The sequence below is a fragment of the Equus quagga genome, chromosome 11, assembly GCF_021613505.1.
Source record: "Equus quagga isolate Etosha38 chromosome 11, UCLA_HA_Equagga_1.0, whole genome shotgun sequence".
Lineage (NCBI taxonomy): Eukaryota > Metazoa > Chordata > Mammalia > Perissodactyla > Equidae > Equus > Equus quagga.
Window position 1 is genome coordinate 39,218,117 of NC_060277.1, and position 18,548 is coordinate 39,236,664.

The following is an 18,548-nucleotide window of genomic DNA, read 5'->3' on the forward strand; positions in this document are numbered from 1 at the left end:
CCGTATCTCTCTTCCTTTCCATATTTTCAGCTGCCCTCTTTTCAGTTTGATTCTGGTAGCTGCGATACCTCCTCTGGCAGCGGGACTCCCCTTGAACTACTAAGTCTATTGTGCCACAAACACTTCTCTCATCATTCAGAAAGACCTTCCAGATCAGCTGTCTCATCCTGAGATGCATGATTGGTAATGAAGTTTAAAATTCTGACTTTTTTCAGAAAAGACCTTCATTTCCTTTATCTTGCAACCCTTTCCAGCAACTGCCTATTTCTCTCTTAACTCTCATGTTCAAAATTCAAGAATAACCCCACATTTCACATTTGTTGAAACAGAATATGTCCAAGATTTAATATAATCTTTTCTTCCTCAAACCATGGGCCCTGACTTTTCATTAGGAATGAGTGCTCACTGCAAACATCTGCTCAGTTGATTCCTCCTACCTTCACCCTGGAATTGCACTTTTCCTCCTGATATTACACTGCTATTTTTATCTCAAAAGTAGAGGCAGATTTATTGAAAAGTCAATGAAAGATAAGCTGCAGGGCTCCCGCCGACAAGGTCTCCTTTCAACCCTGTACCTAATTTGTATTTGAAATTCCAATTTTTCATCTTAAAGTCTTGCCCTTCAAATTGTGTAAGCTTCAGGCTCTACCTAAATCCACCCCTAAGGTGACCCATGTGTTATTCACTTCCCATCTATCTTGAGCTTGTGTTGCACTGGATTCTATTGATCTCTTCCTTGATGAGGCTTGTTACCTTCTATTTTCATGTGATCTTCTCATATTCCCTGTGGATCCTTTTCTGACTTAGTGAGTCCTGATTCTCCAGTTGAAAGGTTTGGAGATTCCAAAACACTATTATTTTTTACTGCAATTTGACACTGTTACCAACATGCTTGGGGGTGATGACTGGCCCAGACCATCATTCAAGAAAACAACAATAAATTCAAAATTTCGTATTAATTTAGTATCTCCTTATTTTCAGTTGGTAAGCCTACTAATTCCTTTCTTTCCTTGAATCTCATATTTATTTTTTTCAAATGCTGTAACCCAGAGTTTATCCATCACGCTGCACTAGATTTTGCACCAATGTCATTTTTACCTTCTTTGCTCTGATTTCTCCTGCTATAATCCAACTGACACATATGCATTAAAGAAGTTTTTTTCTTAATATCTATTTTAAGTATTTGATCCCACATTTAAGAATTTGCAATTATCATATCTATCAAAATTCAGATTCCATGGTCTAACTCAGATATATAACCCTCTTCTGTTTAACAATATCAAAATCTCCACCGCAATTTCAATGTAAAATTTCATCTCCATAGTTTTCTCCATTACTTTAAGCTAAGCTTTCCTAATCTCCATGTACTATTGTTATTTTGGTCCGAAGAATTCCTTGCTATGCTCTACAATGTAGAATATTTGCAGAATATTTAGCTGCTTCCTAGCCTTCTACCCACCAAATGCCAACAGCACTCTTCCTGCTCCAGTTTCCACAACTAAATGTGTCTCCAGACATTGCTGCATGTTCCCTGGGAGGAAAACTTCCCTCTGCTGATAACCACTGCTTTCACCATAAGTTATCACCAGATATCTCATATTGAAAAAGAACCTATTAGTTTCCCTTTATTTTGATATTTATTTGTTTGCTTTTTCTTTTAAATGTCACATTTTCTTTTGTATTTAACGTATTTATTCTGTGTTATCCTCCTGAAACTTTTTACACGTTTTACAGATTTTTACCTAAGATGAAATTCAAGAAGAAACTCTGAAATGAGAATTTCATACACACTTGATTACTCTCTAATCAACACCATCAAAAAATGAGGCATTCAGAATGAAGGAGCATTTATCTTTCTCATTTCTATCTTTCAGTAAGTGGAATAACATAGTATGTGAGATGTATTTTTGAAACGTAATGAAAGAGCTGAAGTCTTATGCAACTAGTAATGTTATTTAATGAAGCTGAACTCATAGTCTTGGTAACATTATTTTATTTCTTTGACTCTATAGTAATAACACTAATTTTCCCAGAAAGAAGTCTTACTTTTCTTTCTTTATTTTGGTGAGGAAGATTGCCCCTGAGCTAATATCTGTGCTCATCTTCCTCTATTTTTTATATGTGGGATCCTCTGCAGCATGGCTTGATGAGCGGTGTGTAGGTCCACGCCTGGGATCCAAACGCACAAAATGACTCATCCTTTGGTTTTGTAAGGTAGTTTGAACTTATAGTTTAGCATAACTGAGGCCAATTATTAAAAGAAAAGTAAAATGTTTCTGGTAGTTATTATTATTAATACAGAACAATAGTCAAAGCTGCATTATGAGGAGGTTGATCAAACATACTTAGTCTGTTTAAAATCTATTATGTGTTGAATAGAAATCTTTCAAATGTTGTTTAGTTTTTAAGATTTGCTTCACCTTATTTTTAGATTCTAAATAAATAAGCCTTGTTGAACAAATGGAATATATTCATACAATACATAAATACATATGTATGTGTGTGTACATATAAATATGTGCCATGCACACATTATTAATCATACTGGATCTAATTATTTATAGAAAGATGTATTCCCTTTGTTCTCTTCTATCAGATATTAAATACATATGAAAATCAAGTTCATGGACATTTCCCAGATTGTGTGGAACTGCCCCATGCATGTACAAGACTTTCTATGTGTTCAGCATATGCCACACAGACTGCCAATTTGAGCATTAGGAAAAATGCAACGAATTTTCCATTAAGTGGGCTCCCTCACTGAACACCCTCTGTTTTTCTGGCAGGACCCAGCAGGATCTGAAAAATAAGCAGCAGATTGGGAACAATAATGAATATTTCTACTTTATGGAATCCTTTTACATTCATTTTCCATCTGCACTTCTAGACCCTGAAATTCTAAAATAGTAGAGGGGGTAAGGAGAATTGTGTTATAACTCCTTCACTTAGTGATAGGGAAGCATCAATGAGACTGTGAGCCAACTGATGCCCAGGCTACGTGGAGGCATAATGGATGCAAACAAACATGTTGGCGATTTGCATTTCTATGTAGCACCTCTGCATTATGTGGTTTCTAGAAAATGAACTTCAAGTCTGTAAAACTATAGAAGAATAAGTGATGGAATATGCAAATATTGTTTAATGAAGAAGAAAAATCATTAAAAATGTGACAGGAGATGAGCTAAAAAAGAATATACTGGGAAAAATAATAGTTTGAAGAAGAAAACAAGATACTCTTCAGGCATAGTTTTAACCAATATTATGTTAATTCATAGTCTTGAGAGAACAAAACAAAAGCAAGAATGAAAAAATCTGGATGAACCTATGTTGACTTATAATTTACAAAGACAAACTCAAGATGCGTATTGCCTGCTGAGTCTCTTTTAATTATATACTTCATTTTACTTCAAGGAGCTTGTCTATTAAAGTGTTCATGGCAGTTTCCTGCTCCAAGTTTCAGTGATCTTCTTGGGTAGTAAATGCTAGTAGATAATGCTTCTAACTTACCTCCAGCTGTGGGCAAGAGACTGCAAAACATCTGGATGAAAACTGGAAATTTTTTCCTGAAAACCTACTGTTTTAGAAAATCCAGAAGATGGATGTCACCCAGAAGAGTTATGTATTGCTTAATCTGTTTTGTTGTTTGTTTGTTTGTTTGTTCGTAGTCAGATGGTAGAGAGCAGAACTCTGTTGTTGTTTTTCTGGCAAATGTTAACTTTGATGAAGTAAAGCATAAAATAGCAATAATAGTGGAAAAAATATACATTTTCTAAATGATAAACGTGAGTATTTTAACAAAATGTAATAACATTTCTAATCAACACTGTCTCCTCAATTTCAGAATTTTTCCCTAATTTGAGGTGCCTCCAGAATGATAACACAGTGTTAGGATTGCAACGTATTGGAGAAAAATCAAGAGGACAATCTTCAGCCTATTTTAAAATCCTAAATCCTAGAGATGGTGCCCATAATTCCTTTCTCAATATGGAAACTGTGGGGAAGGGCTCCATTCCTAGACCATGTGAATGGAATCTCAAAGCAATCAGTTTGAACTATTAACTTTTACCTAGGAAGGGCTGTTAGGGCTTAGAGAACATGGTACTCATTTTAATCTTTGAACAAGAATAAAATAAACGAAAGGGAAGATTTCTCCACTTGGCATTTGGTGTCGTCTTAAATGCAAAAGTGGGACTTGATCACCTACAGAGCTTAATTAAAGACCACTCGCTCCATAAAGAGCGAGCTCCCTTAAAGGAAATTGCAGGAGCTTCGGGCCTGTTAAAAAGAGAAATAATTGAACAGCAAAGACTGTGACAGAAAAGTCTAAATGTTCTAGGGACTCTCTCAGACATTTGTTTGAAGTTTTTCTCAAGCACTTGAAGCCTCAGCCACCGCTGGATTCTCCCTGTTGGGAGGACAGAAGCGCTGCAGATCACAGGGCCAGGACTGAGCTCAAGATGTGCGGCATCAAACTGTTTACCCCTTGACCTCCTCTCCCTCCTCTGCTGGCCTACACATATTCCGTTTCCCCTAGATTAAGAAAAAAATCAATTTCACTGGTGAAAAAGGCTTTTAACTTAAAGCTAAATTCCCTGAAGTTAAAAAAAAAGGACAAAATCTCTCAACTTTTTCACAAACTGTACTAAAGACCAAATTTCTTGTTGCATTATGAGAACACTTTCACCTGTATCTCCAACTCTCTCTGTTTCCCACTTTTCTAAATTAAATAGAACTATGTTTGAAAAGAATGAAACCTCTAATACCTCCACAAATGAAAAGCCTATTACTTTCACTTTGAAGCAGTGCATTCCATCACCAAAGTATAACCTTTGAACGTACCTAGACCTTTCATAATCTTTCAAAATACATTTAATTTCACTAAATATTTTAAAAATATTCAATTATATTACATTTTACCTCAAATATTTTTGCAATGATAATAAAATACCTGGTCTTCTCATCACAAGAAATTGAAGGGCCAGTGTTTACAGACTGAGTAAAAGTGAAGGAGGATGAAAAACTGAGACCACATCGGCATGAGAAAATAGGTCATCACATTTCCTCCAAGCCTTTTTGGAGTGTTCCACATTCATTGGTTTGTGTACCTGACCATGGCAGAATCAATTTAACTGAATTATTCCTCAAGTTCAGACTGTTTTCATTCTTTAAGACTCTTACAATACAAGGAACAGAGTATGGAGTTTAGACTTTAGTAACATGGGTGAAATTTTGAAACTGGTCATGATGGATTGTGCTAAGGGATATTTTAGATCGTATGCATTTTGCTTTGCTGATCAGAACTCAGTAGCCACCCATTTATCAACATTATGATGCTGGAAAGTGTCTACTCTTGCTTATGAACCACAAATATTGGCATAACATAAACATGGTCCACATTTAAAATCATTCTAAATTGTCTTTAAGTTTGAGAACAGGATTTAATTCGATTAAACACATATGCATGCATATTGAGAACACTTGTTACGTAATAAATATTCTAAAAGTCATATCTTCATAAATAATTTCCATATTGTACAGTGTGGTTTTACCCAAAGCATATTTTGCCCTTTATATTTTCTATGGCTAATTACTTTGGATGATTTAAACATGAATTGCCTGAAATAAAGTTTATCGTTCCTCCTTTGAGGAAGTCTTACCTTTTTTACCTTTAGCCCTGGACTATCATGTCATAAAAAAATACATACACAATTTATAAGGGTTATGCTTCTATGAAAACTATGCCCACTGATCAGCAAACAGGAGCATCTCTTCAAGTAACCTCTTTCCATATGGGAAAACTAAAGAAGGAATGAGTTCACAGGAAAACTCTGCATCTCGGTTCAATAGTTTTGGGCAGTAACTAAGCATTTAATACATAATGAATAATTGATTAATGAATAATTGAATCAATATGTTCCAAAATTTTGGTCTACTTTTTAGACACAAGTTAAAATGAATGATTTCTAGGCTTGCTGCAGACTACTCAAAAATTCTGCTAGCAACTTGTGTGTGCCTAAAATTGCATTCATCCTCTTTACTTTGGTGCTAATGCCAGTTAAGTGCACATACTCCAAGAGTGAGAATTTCATTTGAAATCTTTTGCTCTTTGTAACATTTGGTATGGTATGAAGTTAAATAAATATCAGTATAAAAAAATACCATGGCCTTTTCAGCTCCAATATGTAAAGATCTCGGAAGTTGTCATTCTCTTCCTTAAAACAAGAAAAAACTGAACAGACTAAAAATCAATGACTTTTCTTGGACTCATCAGAGAACCGAAGTTGTAGGGTAAAAGGCAAAAGGAGCTGCGTATAAACAGTGTACTCTAGTTTTGGGAAACAGTAGAGTTTTTTCCCACAAGAGTAGAGGTTAGAAATTCTGATACTGCTAGTCGTACATACTGGAACTGAACAATTAAGTAAATGCATGGCAGATGGTGGGAGCAAGGTTTCTCCCACTGTTGGAGTAAGAGTTTACAGATAAGCAAAAGAATGAGGCTAATATGATCCATGTGGTAATGGATTAGGGTTGGAGACATCATTATGAACTGGTGTTTAGTTTAATACAGATATGAATGGTTACATAAAGAAATATTTATAGATGTGTGTGTATACATGGGTAAGCAAACACACACACATATTTCTCTGCTCTGTCAGCTTAGTGGGCCTAGAGGCAACAATTTATACCCCAGCAGCAACGAGCACACCTAGGTCCTGGATTTTTGGTTTGTACTACCATTCTCCAATCAAAGGAATCAGAGCTCCTTTGTGGAAATAGCTGATACTAAGATGAGGCAGAAAATATACTGGATAGGCCTGGAGCATTGTGTATTGCCAAAAAGTAAGGAAGTGCTCAAACAAACAAACAAACAGGTAACACATTGATGGAGGGTAAATGAAAGTGACACAGGATTCAACTGAAAGAGCTCCCAAAGGCTACAGCTAGAATAATCTGAACAGTAAAGTAAAGCAGTATTGGATTATAAGCCAAAGTTTAAATTAAATATCCATGAGTCCATACTGATATAAATAAATGATTGAATAATAGTGGAGAAGACACAAATTTCCTGTGCAGAAGAATTCCAAATAATTTATATATGTACTCTGCCCTCAAGGAGGCGAAGCATAAATCTCTGTTTCTTAAATGTGTGCTGTGCATAGTGACTTTTTTCCAAAGGGTGCAGTATGCAAAAGGGGAAAAAAGAGTAACTTTATAGTAGAGAAATTTGACAAACACTATCTCAAACAGATGATCAAGGTCAACATAAACAGTGATAAGTCATGTTGATAGTATGTACCCTTGATATAATGTGATGAAAATAGCACTTTACTTCTGTAGTCTTCCTCTCACAAAACACATAATCCCAACCTAATCATGAGAAAACCACAATACAAATCCCAGTTGAGACATTCTACGAAGTACTTGACCACTACTTCTCAAAATAGCGAAGGGCATCAAAGAAAAGCAAGAAAAGCTCACAGCCAAGAGGAGCCTACTTCTCAAGGAGACATGACTACACAATATAATGTGGTATCATAGACGAAATCGTGGAACAGGAAAAAGGTAAAAACCAAGGAAATCTGAACAAAGTATTGACTTTATTTAACAGTGTATCAATATTGGTTTGTTAATTAAAATAAATGGACTGTACTAATGTAAGAAATAGAGGAAATTGGATGTAAAGTATATGGAAATTCTTTGTAATAACTTTGTAATTTATCTGTAAATCTGAAACTGTTCTAAAATAAATAGTTTATTAAAAATAACATGCTCAGAATGAATGTGTAACATAATACTGTGAAAATAACCTCTTACAATCCTATACTGATATGGCTAACACACTTGCAAGGAACTACTGTCAGCCATGAACTTGACCCTTGAGGACTCAAGGCCATGACCTAGTTCCAGAGGCAGCATGGTGCACACATTTAGACCATAAGTCAGACAGGCAGAAGGGCACAGTTAAACTGACTCAGTGGCAAATATTCTTTAGATTAAAAGTTTTCAGTATATGGAGAGGCTTGTAACAAGAACCCAATTCTTAAAGGGAACAGGTATGGAGAATTTCAAACATTAGCAAAATATTTGAGTTATTGATTTTCTGAAGTGGGTGGATGATGTTGCCTGCAAAACTTTTGATAGTTTTTACTTTCTGGCACAATATTTGCAACACTGTCTTCTTCGGTTTATGAACCTATTTGCTGAGAGTGTGTCTAAGAGATTTAACACTAAGCAGCTAAATATTTTTTAATGGAGTCAAATATTTAACATCCAATGCACAAAAGGTTATTTGAGCAATTATGGCATTTAAAACTTTTAATTTTTTGACAATGTTGAATTTCAATTAGGGATTGACTACATTATAAAAGTAATTGTTTTGTGTTTTGATTCGGTTAAAATTTTGATTAGCATTATGCTTTACATGCTTTTCCAAAACAGTCTACAACACCCTCACATTCCTTGTGGCAAACTGAAATTAATTTCAGCCCTGTAGAAAAAGAACATTATTTAACCAGGTTTTTCATTTATTGTAAATATATTAAGAGTTATCGAAATCAGTGTTTAGACATAAGACGCAAAGCAGAGAGCTGAAAGAAGTTATGAATGAGTGAGCACAGTCTATTGGGCTTGCATAACACCCTCTCTTCAGCACCAATTTAAATATTTACTGAATGTTAATATTCAGATCTAGATATGTGTGTTTTTTTCCTAAAGGTCTAGGAAAGAAATGATGAATGTTGAGCTCAGAATTAAAACAGCCTGTTTAAGAGAGAAGAGGGTTTTGGTGTCCTGTTATTATTCTTTTATGAAACATGATTTATTTTCCCTACTGATCTCTTCTCTGATTCTTATATTCCAGTGTTTAATTACAAACTTTACGTTAAGACTGTATTCATGTCTACCATGGTAAGGTACGAGGGGTAGCTGAAGATATAAACGTGAAATACATTATAGACCAGGGTGTTTTTGGAAAAGGAAACTTACATTGAACGAATCTTGAATTTAGGAGTTTTTTATAAGTTACTTAAACTAACAAGGGAGGGAGGTTTCTGACTTCTATCCAAATTTAAAGTGTAGCTTGAACACTCTTACTACGCTACATTAAAGAGAATTTTCTTTTTTTCTCTTAGAGAAATGATATATGCAGGACTCTATAAAATTATTACACTAATTTGAATGTATTTGGAAAAGTGTTTTTTTTCAAATCACTTTTAGATAGAGAAAGATGTTTAAATAATTCCTAAGATATTGGTCCAAAATGTTATATGATCTTCACAAGGATTTCTGCCCACAGAGCAACAAAATTGCAGTCCCTGACTGGGCCCATATCTTCCAAGGTCTTGCTCTGATCCTCCTTTAACTGTGCTTTGCTCCAGATTTTTGAAGCCAAGACTGTTCTCTAAGGTCTCACCCTGTCTGGAACCATGCTCCAAGTCTAGAAAGAGCAACCGGAGGCATCCTCCAGGTCTGCATCTTGCCACTGCCATTGGAGTGTGCACCACAGATCTGATAGTGGCCACTGGGTATTTATTTATAGGAGTGGGTGCATGGATCTTAGACTTTCAGATTGAGGAGTCCATAAGCATGTGTAAAGAACCCTCTTGGAGCAGAACAGAGCCATGTGGAGGAAAAGAAAGGAAAGGACCCTGGGCAGGAACATCCATTTGTGGGCACCGAAACGTTAAGGGTGGATGTATTCACAACTAAATGTCTCCTTACTACCTGAGGAATACTAGTTTATTCTGCAAAATAAATTTCAGTGTAGTGGCACTACATTCAAGTGAATATGCATTCAAGTGAAAAGTGGCACTATTTAGCTGTTTTAGACTTGCCTGTGAAAATTTAATTAGCGTTTTTTTGAACGTTTTTTCTAAATTGAGTTCTTCTCAATTTAATGTGCATATGAATCACTCGTAGAATGTGTTAAAATTCAGATTCTATTCGATAGATCTCTGGGGTCTGGGATTCTGCGTTTCTGATGAACTCATCTACAGACAATATTTTGAGTATCAAGATTATAGAAGACACGACAAAGCAAGGTTGGTTTTGTCTGGGGTCTACTTATTTCTAACTACGTTATAGGAACAGTGATGGAACAGTGCATTTTTCTAACTGTGTTATAGGAACAGTGATGGTGGAAAAATAACAATTCAAATTTTTGATTTATATTCTTTTTTAATCAATGAAAATATGACAGCAAACAAATGCACATTTATTTTATCCCTTTGCTGCCAAGACAACCACTCATTGCAACTTGTTTATAGTTGGCTAAGAGATTGCATACATTTGCTCTCATTCACTAATGATATTCTAACCTAAACTTGAAAAAGTAATTTGTTCATTTTCATTTAGCTTATTTCTTTCCACAGATGTAATACAATACCTCCTAAGAAATCCATCCACATATGAGGTTTATGGAATGATTTATTTTAGATTTAACAATGGCTAAGTTGAAATTTTTTTCTTCTGGGCTAATGAGGGTTTATTATCTTTGTAGAAACAATGGAGAGCAAAATAAATAAAAAATGATTCTATCATAATGTTTTATTGAAAATGCAGACCAAACAAAGACAAGACAGAAAAAAAAGAAAGGAAAACAATGGTAGAAATTCAACAATATCAACATTACAAGGCATTGCGACGTTGAACTCTTGACCAAGCTGTAGCCATTGGGCATTCATACCTAGTCAGCAGCTGCTTAATTCTCCTTTGTGCTCCCATCCTCTATTTCATACTCTGATTTAGCACTCCATGATCTTCAAATAAATTGATTTTGCTGTATTATCTGTTGCCGTGGGGACAGTTTTGTGAATAAAGACATGAAAATATTGCCTAGAAGAAGGTCTGATATTCTACCAGTTGCACTGGTTTGGGTGTACCGGTGGTTTAGAGTTTGTGTCCGTTATGATTTGACCATCATCCAGTCTGATAGGTCAGTGAATGCTAAATATTTTGGATATTCTCCTGCCTCCCTCCACTTCCCAAATCAGAACCCTCTAATTTTGAATGGCTCATTCCATTTCTGTCTCCTGTTGACAGAATTTTTTTTTTTTTTTTTTTAAAGATTTTATTTTTTCCTTTTTCTCCCCAAAGCCCCCCGGTACATAGTTGTGTATTCTTCGTTGTGGGTTCCTCTAGTTGTGGCATGTGGGACGCTGCCTCAGCGTGGTCTGACGAGCAGTGCCATGTCCGCGCCCAGGATTCGAACCGACGAAACACTGGACCGCCTGCAGCGGAGCGCGCGAACTTAACCACTCGGCCATGGGGCCAGCCCTCCTGTTGACAGAATTTAATGATATGTTCTATCATGTTATTGTCACAGACTCCGTGGAGTGAATTATCTAAGCCAATTTTCCCAAATCCCTAAAGAAAAATATAACTCAAATGGATTGTTTTTTGGTTTGCTTAATAAGGGATATTTCTTTTTTATGTTAATTCAAAATATTGGTAATTTGGGGAAAATAATTTCTCGCTGTTGTAGATTTTATAAAAATTTCCTAAAATGTAGGATTAATAAAGTGGAATCAAACGTAAAGTTATAATTCATGATTAATGCAATTTGCACATATGGATTTTAAGTAAATGGTAAGTTTATTGTCTTTTTGTCATAGACCATAGTTATCTTTTATTGGAAAGGAATTTATATGCTCTTAATTTATACATTCTTTATAGGGTTGGAAAGTAATTTGATACTTAGTGAGTGGTCCACTGAACAAGTTATATATTTTAAGAATAAAAGGCTTATAAAATTTTAACAAGTTTAATCCCTGCATGGCTACAGACTGAGGAAAACCTAAGGCAGATTAGCTTTTATTGCATAATTCTTAAAAGAAAAGATTTTGATCTACGTCTAATGCCCTACAAGAAGAAGAACAGATATGAAGATACATAAGAAAGATGTGGAAACAGGGATAGGGAGCTGAATATATACATAAGGGCATATGTGTTATTAAGCTAAAATCTCATAAAACGGTCGTATCCTAACACAAATAACCTAGAATTGATATCGCTTCCTAGTGTGACATTTGGATGGGAGATTTCAATTTGTTTAAGGATACCCAAACAGCCAAATTAAACTTGAAGGGATTTATGCCTAAGCTGGGAATTATTTAGCATATAATAAATTAAATAATTACATCCAGACACATAACCATGTTATAGATCAAGAAGAAGAGAATCTTTCTACTTCAGTTTTCCCTATGTTTTAGGGAGAATTGGACTAGAATGTAGATTGTTGATATCTCTGTCTTTCTAATTTTATGGTTCCAAAATTTGGTTTTAAATCCTGCTACTATTATCTTAATCATTGTTTTAGCTAAGTCCAACAAGAATATATAACCAAATTCAGGCAAAATAAAGGTAGATGCCAAAAAAAGAAAAAATATGGGCAAAACTGAATTAATTCCCCTGTCTCTCATGTTTTTATATTTTAAATTTTTCCAACTAGTTCCGTTGACATTTCTTGAGATTTCTCTTTTTTGGGGTAAAACAGTGTATACAGTCTAATCAGTTATTCCTTCAAGAACATGGTTTCTATATACTTGTTGTCCATCTAGGTTTTCAGGGAGCATTCATTCATTTCTCAAAATCACTCTTATCCTGTGATTTCTGGACTATTGCACTCCACAGTACCGCAACCAGAGCAAAGTTACTGGAATTAGAATTTTTTATGATCACCACAATTATTTCCCTATTAATGTGTGCTAAAATTACTTTAGTTTTCAAAAGGCCACAACAGACCATTAGCTATTGGCTGATTGTTGGCTACTGTTAGCCACTTTGCCCCAAGTCACATTTCTTCATCCTTAAAGTTATAGGTTCTATCTTCAAAAATAGCACATTTTATTCCAAAATAGAATAGGATTAATGTTAAGAAATATAAAAATGGCCTATAACTTCACCACTCAAGGCAGCAAAGTTTACAATTTTTTCCATGAAAACACGTTTTATACATTTATATAACAAAACAAAAAATGTAGTGTAATATATGTTTTTTCCTTAATGTTGTGATGCTGTGTTGTGTTACTGTCTTTTAAAAACAGGTATTTGTGGTTCAACAATATTTCTTGTGAATTGATTCAACCTTTTCACTAGCGTTAGATATTTATAACAAATATTAATAAATCAAAGGGACTGAATTTACTATAAATATTGATAATAATATTGCAGATATAACCTCTTTACCAAAAACTTTATTACAGATTATTACTGGCTTGTAAAAAAACTCTTGATAGTGTATATTTATTTTGTAACTAACCACTTTAATTAGTGTTCCTATCAATTGTTTTCCAGTTTATTCTTTTCCTAGAGATAAAATAAAACTATATATAAATGTATAAATAATAATATTTTGTAAGCTCCCTTCAATTGCTATACCTCTTATTTCTATTCCATATCTTATGGCATTGATTAGATTTTATGAGACATAGTGATAAGAGAGTGCATCCTTGATATATTCCAAGTTTGAGGAAACATTTTCAGTAAGTCAATATACGATATTTATATCACATTATTTTATCCTTTATTTCTTTTTCAAGAATGTATTTTTTTGTCATTTTTTTCTGGTGGAACTGTAAACTTGTTAGTGTTATTTGTTTAATCCAGAGAAACTGTACCTTAATTGTTTCTGGGGTAAATGACGGTTTCTAGGTACTAGAGACTCACCCACTCCCCATTTAGAGTGCTATCATTCTGAATTTGGTTCTCCCTTTCTTGCCCAACAAATAGCATTTTCCCGTGAGTTTTCCCTTCTGTGATTTTCATCTGCAGTTTAGAATATCTTCATATCCTCAGCATCACTGATTTAGGCAGACTTCATCTTGTTGACCCATGTGTCCTCAGCATTCAGAACAGGGCCTTGCATGTATTAGAATCGGGACATATATGTTTAATGAATGAACATATGCGGTGTTATTTGTGTCCTTTACCACATCCAATGTAGTCTCTAATTCTCACAATTTGAGCTTCCTGGAAATTCTGCGTTATTGTAACCAGCTTCATTTTCATTCATTTCAATTTATCTTCCCATAGTTGGGACAGACATTTTGACGTGTTCACCTCATCCTTCTTTCCTTGTTATGGTTGGCTTTCTTTACCTTGTGATGCCAAATATTTTCCATTTTTTTTCTTGTTCCTACACCATCCTAAAGAATAAATAGGAGAACACAAGCATGACATTCTCCTTTCCCTTTTCAAAGGCCCGGTGTTTGTTTGTTTTCCCATTCATAGGCCCCATGTTTCGTAAATTAAAAGAGTATGGCTAGCCTTTTACCCTACTCAGTGTCTCACTTTAGTTAACCACTAGTGGGAGGAAGGAGTAGTGGTAGATTTATATAGCAACCAGCTCAGTTTGCTTCTGCTAAACAGACTTGGTGTTTTTTACTATCCCCACTATCTAGTTCTTGGATAATCTGGACTAACGGCATTCATGATAATCTTCAATTCATACAATGCCTGGTATCCTCTTGGGCCTCCACATTTTACTTGTGGAAACAATGCCTTAGACTGCAAGCGCCACTGGCCAACTTCATTCTCAACCTTTGTTTCCAGGAATTTGCAGTGTCCAATTCATGAAAAATGTGGGAGATGGGGGCAATATGGGGCCTCTGCTCTGGATACTCCAAAAGCATGCTACGGGACATGGCAGAGTTTGATTTGGTAGCAATGCTGGGACTGTGGGACAGAAAGTATCTGATGGGAAAGAAACAAAAGATATGCCTTTTTTGAGGCTGACAGCAATGTTATGTTTCATAAAAGGAAACACATATATTTTCTCAGTTCAAGTTCACTGACTTTATGGTTAGGGCGAATTCCCCAAAGATTCTGATTATAATTTGTCTGTAAGATGTAGCTTCAGCTGTTTTGTGAATTGATAATGTTTTTAAAAGTCTATTAGCTATTCAAGTGGGAAGTCTAAAAGGCTATGTTAAAGGTACTAGTCAAACCAGAAGTTTGTATTTGTTCTCACTTTCATTCTCTCATTCTCGGTGAAACTTTTATTTTTCTCACTACTCAAGTTACAGTGATATCAAGTATGGTATAATGTGAAAAATGTATAACATAGCATATTAAAATTTCTAAACATCCCACTCTCCAAGATAGCCATTGTTAATTTGGTATCTCTCTTGACAAATTTTTATTCCCATGCATGCACAGCAACATATTCCAAAGTGATACACAGACTACTAGACTGGTGATGTTCCAAGGAATTATGCAAACAAAAAATCATGAAATAATTTTAGCAAGTAATTTGGACTAAAAATTATTTTGTGGACAGATTTTTCAGTCTGTGATACACTGATGTGCCTTGTAAATCTCAAAAAAATGAATAAAATATGTATCATTTCCCAAACAATTTGATTATACAGATCAAATAACTCTTTCTGTGGAAGTAATATTCCATTAACACACTTTGAAAAACACCACTTGGATCATATTTATATATTCTTCTGTAATCTACTTTTCAGACTTACTATATCATTGATGTCATTTGCTTACCAATGCATTGTTTTCTCAACATTTAATGTGGTTGCATATCATTCAGTGAATGGATACTTCAATATTAATCAAATTCGCTATTGACTAACTAGTTTGGTTGTTTCAGTTTTTTTCTACTAGAAACACTACTCCAGTCTTTGTCAATTCATCTTTGGCCAGTTGCTTATTATTTCCTCAGACAAACTTCCAGAAGTAGAATTGATACATAGAGTCAAATGTCCATCCAGAAAGATGGTAGCAATTTTTACCTTTCTTCCAACAGAGTATGAGCATGTCAGGTTTTCAAGACTTGATGACAATATTTCAAACAATTCAACCTGTACTAATCTAATAGGTTAAAAAAAAACCTCATTGTTATTTTGATCTGGATTTTGTGTTTCTTCAATTTTAAGTGACTCTTAAGTGCGATTTTGTATGCTTATTGTCCACTTGCATTTTTTCTTTTGTGATTCATGCATTAAGCGCCACATTTGTTCAATTCTTTCCCATTTCAGTGTTACTATTTTTTAAAATTAATAGTAGCACTTGTATTTTAAGAATAACCCATGATCTTTCATATACTTTGTAGATGTTTTTGCTCACCACTAGTCTTAGACAATTTTTTATTAAATATATATAGTATTTATATATAAATACATGTATAATATGTATTATTTTAAAATGGTCAAGACTGTCATATTTTCTTCAGCTCTACTGATTTCATGCCATTTAAAAATTATCTCTTCTATTTCTATCCCTTCTATTTACAAATTACAAAAAATAATTTTTTATACTTTCAGTACTTTTATGCTTTTAAAATATATACTTAAATAATTAAGCTTAAACTTGTCTTGATATACAATACTGTGTATTTGGTCTTTGGATATAAATACAATATTGTACTTCGTTCCATTAGACTTATCTTGTTCGATTTCATGCTATATTATAGTCTAATTTTGTTTTGAATATTAATTCTGTGGTTTCTATTAATAATCATTGCTCTTGGCTCTGTTTTGTTCTGTTTTCCATTCAAATTTTTAATAAAACTACACAGCATCAGAGTACTTCTTCATGCAAGAAACCTCTAAGTACTTTATGTTATAAACATCTCCAGGGTGAAATGTTAGATAACAATCATAGGAAATTAAAATTCAGTGTAAACATACGATATTGAACCTATAATTTGCCATTATAGCTTACTAAATTTGGCATTTTCTATGTCCATAATGTTTGCTGATTTTTTAAGCAAATAATCTTATTTGTATTTGTTGCTTTTCCAAAATCATCATTTTCCTTTCCAAACAGCTGCCTCAATGAGTTTGTTATAAATCTTAATTAGTTCCAGACTTTAGATAATCAAATCGCAAGAAGTGAAGTACAGATTTGAGGGGGAAAAATAACATTGGGCAAACCATTTTTGTCCTGGCTTGCTTCTCCATTGTCAATTATGACGTGTTTGAGTGACATAACAATCACTAAACTGCCTCCTCATCCTTTCATTTCAAACCCTGTGAGTGTGCTTTGCTGTGTATACACAGCCGTAATGTTTTTTTTCCCTGAAATTCTGCGTATGCTACTCAAGGGTCTAGAACATCACCACCTGCCCTGTGCACCCTCAATAAATATTAATTACCACCACTAATTAGAAATGTTGACACATGCATTTCTAATTACAATTGAGGTTACATCTGAAGAGAAGAAGGTTTCGGTTAATTAAATATCAGGGAATATTTTCACAAGATCGGAGACATTTGACAAGGCAATCAAGTCAAAGCATATTGTGAAAGTTTTTGAGACTTAAAACATTGCTCTAAATATTCAAAACTAGAAATATCCCTGCTTTGGAACAGGCTACTTAACACCCTAGAGGCATGTGTTTTCCATTCCTAGAGGTTTCTATTAAACTAGATGCTGATGTAAGAGCTTAAATGGAAATCATTATACATACAATTCGTTCTTATTATTTTTAAGTGTTAACAATATTCTTTGTGCTGCCAGGATTCTGAAGGTGCCAAGATAATGCAAAGAAAAATAAATAAATAAATGACATGCAATCATTAGAAAAAATTAGAAAAATAAAATTCTTCTCAGGTGATGAATCAAATGTCTTACTGTGGTACCATGAGGTCTTCCTGGTCAGATAGCACACACCATTTTCCTCAATGCTACAGGGTTATTTAAATGTTTGGTGAACTCTTGACTGATGTGATACATGCTAGAATTCAAGCCCTATTCACTTCTACTCCAGCTCAGACAGAAATTCTTGGAAAATTGAACTTGTGTAACATGATTGTGTGACTAAATGGATCTAATGGGAAATCATCCTATTGGGTCTATATACAATTGCACTATTATCGAACTTCTGTTTTGGTGACCAAAGCTTAGACAAAATACTACTGTATTCATGTGCCATGTAGCACTGCCATGTATACAGAAGAGCAAGAAAGGGTAAATGAAGAATCAGAATTGAGTACTATACTATACAAATGTGTAGGAGCATAGCTCCTGTCTGTGAATTTTCATCACTTAATTCCCATTTTAAAAGGTATCTGCAATTTCATTGCACTCTAAATTAATGAGCCCACTGTTGAAAAAATTCACATGTCCGTATGTTTTGAGAGTAGAGTAACTGACAGCTTTGGGTCTGGACTCTCTTCAAGATGTTTGCATAGCAAACAGCTATGGTAGATAGAAATACTGTCTTTCTCCAGAGCACAGAGTAAGTTTGTTCTCAGTCCGGTATAACAAAGATAGCGTTTCCCTCTGGAGTAAAGTTTGCTTGCAGCCCAACATAAAGATTGGAGTTTCCTAGATTTGATGTTCCTCAGTTGCAATATACATCCACTGCCTGCTCAGCATGCACATGGGCTTCTCCCTATCAGCTATGTTGAGAGCAAGGAGGATTGATGAAAACAAAAATTTCATTCTGTCTGCTATGCAGTGAATAATAAAGTCCATTGTCTCTGATGCAGGGATCTCATGTCTTCTGTTAGCATCTATGAAACCACGGCAGGCAAACTTGTTAGTTTGTAATTAGGATGAAACCTCATCCTTTACAGTTCTTGGCAACC